General features: G+C 38.0%; 1 non-coding gene across 1 annotated transcript; it reads right to left on the bottom strand.

Annotated features, from left to right (window-relative positions):
• Positions 1-1021: 1021 nt before the first annotated feature.
• TRNAN-GUU (transfer RNA asparagine (anticodon GUU)) lies at positions 1022-1095 on the bottom strand. Its single transcript has one exon. It is a non-coding gene; the product is annotated as a tRNA-Asn (tRNA).
• Between the last annotated feature and the right edge of the window lie 3798 nt (positions 1096-4893).

Below are 4893 nucleotides of genomic sequence, written 5' to 3'. Positions count from 1 at the left end.
GTTCTTGTCTTACCTCTTTATCAGCTAATTCTCTGCTTCCTGCTTCAATGTCGACAGTATGCTAGGGTTTTTGCTTTCAGCTTTGAAAACAGCATTTTGGTTGCCTCTATCCTAGTATTTATATCCTTATGCTCCAGCACTATAGAAAGGAAGACATTTCAAAAAGATTAAATTCTTAGACACACACCATGAAAACTGGCAGATGGGCAGTGGATAGAGAGTTATATCTGTTTTCCCTGTGAGACTGTGGGCTTAAAGTATGACAGAGAAGGGCTGACTTATAAACTGATAACAAGAGACAACTGCTGAAGGATATGGGCTTCAGTGGTTTCACTGCACATAGTTTTGTTCTGGTTTTAAGCTCTAGAGAAAGTCATATTCTTTTAGTTAAGCCTTTCAGTGCAAGTGGTTTTAAAGCATAAGCAGAACATCACATCAAAGAATTAGATCCATATGCCTGTCATTAGAAGCAATTATTCAAGTGTGCCATACACAGGAAATTTAAAGCTAGAAACAAACAATAACAGCTGTCCTGCAGATTCCAACTCACCAGGCTCATAACACAACATTTCTGCAAATGGCACAACTACTCAGCTGTTAATTCCTAAATTACAAATCTTTGCTAAGCCTGAGGTGCACAGTAGCCCATGCTGGCATTTTGCATATCTATGTTTACATTCCAACATCATAGAATGTTCATGTTCTCATTAGAGCTCACAGAAACACAACAGAGCACCATATAGACAAAAATAAAGGTCAGAACAGTGTGAACCCTAAGAACACTCTGTGATAGTCTTCTTAAATTGAACTATCTCTATGCAATTTCATCTTTAAATAATGATGCATGGAAATATTTCAGTCTGTTAACCCACTGCTGATACTTCAGCAAAGATGTTTCAGTGAGCCTGAGGCTAACAGAAAATTTGTTTTCCAAGGTTCCATAGAATCATTTGGGTTGGAAGTGACTTTAAAGACCATCTAGTTCCAACCCCCCTGCCATGCACAGAGGAAAGGGAACAATCGTCTCCAGGTGGGCTCGAACCACCAGCCTTTTGGTTAACAGCCAAACGCGCTAACCGATTGCGCCACAGAGACTCCCTACTCCCAACTAGTTTGTAATAAAAACAATTTTCCTCCCTAAGATAAAATTACCTTCCTAAAGACATCATTTCTGAGTACCTGAGATACTCTGCACTAAATCCTACCTTATCTTTCAAGCTGAAAAAAACATAAAATGCAATGTTTCTTTGTAGTTGGTCATGTCATATGAGATCTAAATAATTCAGTGCTCAAATGCAAGAAATACTCAACAGCACCCTGTAAATTCCAGTAAGAAATTACAATAGAAAATAAATAATGTTGTCATTATTGGAGAAATGGTGGCAGGTTTTCCCTATTTAGTATGGAGAAAAAAAAGCCCTTTTCCAAAGGCTTGATCTCTCACTATCGAAATCAACAGATACGGATATTTTCTGAAATCAACAGATAGGGATATTTTCCTTGCTCAGTCAAGCATGCCCAGTTCCACCTAATTTCAAACTCATTTAAACAAAGTTGGGAAATAAGCATAACTCAAAAGGGACAGAGTTATATTAAGTTCAGTGAGAAATGACCTTCTGGGGATATCTTTATAAAACCTGTCTTATTCCATTTCTAATATAGCTGTGGTTTCACTCCTGAAACAGTATTATACAATGAGGTATATAAATATCATTTGCCTGAAAAAATCAGAGTTGACATTTACTAATTTCCAAAAATCATATTTTTGCACAGGCACCCCTAACAGTCACCTACAATTTTTCATGCACAAATAAAGTTTCCCATGTTTTGACTCTTCCATTTTAGCTTTTGTCTCATAAATTATTCACACTTTCCCATTTTTATATTTGCTTTTAAGTTTTAAATTCCATAGCTTGTTCATAGCTGGTCCCACAGTGAAATATGTGCTTCTTTTACAATCACCCAGTTTCCCTGCCTGAAATACTGCTGGATAAGCAACAGCAGCTGAGAAAATGAAGGGAAGGCTGCTGAATTGAGGACAGCTTAAAAATTGCTCTGCAAAGCTGGGGTATTCTCAGTGGCCAGATGAAGGAATTGCAGTGCATCCTCCCCCCAGCAGCATTAAACAGCCTAGTCAAGTATTTGCCAATTCACATAGGTATATTTAATATTTCATTTTCTATTTTGGAGAGGTTCTGAAGCACTAAAATGCACAAAAACATGGTGTCAATCACACATAAGTGTAAAAATGCCAGTCAGCTTTGGGGTCTGAAACAGAGTGGAACATTCTTCCAGTTTCTCATAGGCAGTAGATGTTATTTCATTCATCATTCATACTTACATTGTGCTTATTTTTTATTTAGCCAAATGTCCATCGTGACATTGACGTTTGCGTCTGTCTGGTCTAAAGGACTAACCCATCCCACTGTTCCAGTCATTACTGCAGGGAATAATGGCTGCTTCACTTCTCACCTTCCTTTCTAACAGAAAAGCTATGCCTTCTTGTTCTAATTTTTTACCTACCTTCAACTCTCAAAACGTCACTCCTTCCTTATACTGCTTTTATTCTTGTGAACAGTGTTTTGCAAGGAAATACAACTTTCCTCATTATCTGAGACTCTTTGTGATGTTCTTTTGATCACACTGAGGGTTCTGCCTCTTTTCCTTTACTTTTTTCTTTGCTGTGTTTCCCTCTATGTTTATTGCTGACCCCATTACAGACTTCAGGCTTTGAAAACTGAACAGCATCAACACGCACCAAGTCATGAACAAAGCTGAAAGAGTAGGTGCTATGCAAGCACAGAACGAAAAGATTCCTCCTAGAGTTGAAACAAGAGTGAAGCCTGCCCAAGCAGGGCTAGCAGGCAAGTAGGTTTGTGAAAAGACTTTTAAAAGCTTTTAATAGGAGTTCTATTATCTTATAAATCATGTTTTTAAAACTATATATTTGGGCATAAACTGTTTCCAGATGGTATCACAGGAAAAAGCATGCTTGTTTCAGTAGCACAAAGTATAAAAATTAGACTAAAGACTGGACCTAGTTGGCCTATAGACAGGATGAAAATTTGGTTATATTTTCATGTTACATTTGTAGTAATGGAGCTTTATATTAGTGATTTGATATTAACCCCTAGAAATGATGTGCACTCAGGCATTGCTCCTCTGGAATGAATCCCATGCTTGTTTGGGTGGTTGCACTGCAAGATGCACTGAATCCTTCCTGAGCAGTTGGATCATCTACCTGTGGGGTTTTTTTAACATTTCTTTAGCTAATGTTCTCTAACATTTTTAAATATAGAAAGAATCAGTACTAAGTTGTTTTTTTTTGTTCTATTACATCTATGAAAACTATTCTGCCTATGTCTTTCATTCAATCTTCTATTACACTGTTTTAGTTCATTTGCTATATTCCCTAACCTCCCATATGAAGATCGGCTGAGAAAGTTGGGGCTGTTCAGCCTGAAGAAGAGAAGGCTGCATGGAGACCTCATAGCAGCCTTCCAGTATCTGAAGGGGGCCTCTAAGGATGCTGGGAAGGGACTTTTCACTAAGGACTGTAGTGATAGGTCAAGGGGTAATGGGTTAAAACTTAAACAGGGGAAGTTTAGATTGGCTATAAGGAGGAAATTCTTTACCGTAAGGGTGGTGAGGCACTGGAATGGGTTGCCAAAGGAAGTTGTGAATGCTCCATCCCTGGCAGTGTTCAAGGCCAGGTTGGACAAGGCCTTGGGTGGTATGGTTTAGTGTGAGGTGTCCCTGCCCATGCAGGGGGGTTGGAACTTGATGATCTTAAGGTCCTTTCCAACCCTAACTATTCTATGATTCTATGATTCTATGATTCTAATTAGTGTTTTCTGTAAAGTTCTTCCTGTAATTTCCTTGCTTCTTAGCTTCAGGTCAGGGTAATTAATAAATTAAAATAGGGTTATGAATAAATGAAAAGAAACTCTTACACAGGTACCTGGCTTTTTTATCAGAGTACACCTACCTAACATCATCAGTGGAAAAAGGTGACCATTGATGCAGGATATGTTTTAGCTACGCACTAAACATAAGTTGCCTGAGATGTTGATGTAGAACTTTCCGAACTCAGGTCTAAGTATTTTTTAATGGACCAGTATCAGACTGGATTTTCATCAGGATGAAATACGTATTAGAGAAGACTTCTAATGATCTTAAGGCCCTTTCCAACCATAACTATTCTATGATTCTATGACACAGCTTGGACAGTGGTTGTGTAGGCTTTCAAAGACTGTCCCATAAAGTATTCTGAATTTTAAAGAGAGACATGGGAGCATAATGGGGAACCAGGAAGAGGAACAATGTGAAAACAAATGTTGATAAAATAAGAGTAACTCAGTTTAACAATGAGCTAACAGTGACTGCCATTTTCTCTCAACCAAGACTAAAAGAAAGAGAGGTGGGAAATAGAAAGAAACATAGTACCTGCAAACTAAGAAACTCACCTAAATGGAGCATTCTTAACCCTTTACATTGACGAATAGGAAACTTTGAGGATAAGAATCTAAGCAAAGCCAATAGATTTTCATCAATGAACTGTGCAGAGACCCAGTCTGGACTGAAGACTGCATTAACTGCACCATGTTGACTATACCCCATGATGCAGAAAGATGCAACCTAACCTTTCCACTGTCCTTAATGGAAGAGGACAGATGACTTAAACATTTGCAATCTGGCTATTTCCCTTCCCTGTCTCTGGTCCTTCAATCCACCTCTATTTTAGATCCACAGAAACCTGAAATGGAAACACTATTAAGACTCATGTTATAGAATTACAGATGTATTTATCTACTACTGATAAAGCTAAATATAGCCTTTGTAGTTGTGATTTCAAAACTACTTCACTTAATATGAGCTTGATTTTAGTACAGA

This window comes from Neopsephotus bourkii, unplaced genomic scaffold, assembly GCF_033783945.1.
Source record: "Neopsephotus bourkii isolate Nb327-2 ecotype Australia unplaced genomic scaffold, CSIRO-AGI_Nbou_v1 NB_479, whole genome shotgun sequence".
NCBI classification, from domain to species: Eukaryota; Metazoa; Chordata; class Aves; order Psittaciformes; family Psittacidae; genus Neopsephotus; species Neopsephotus bourkii.
The sequence above is the reverse complement of the archived record's forward strand: the minus strand, read 5'-3'. Positions and strand labels throughout refer to the sequence as shown.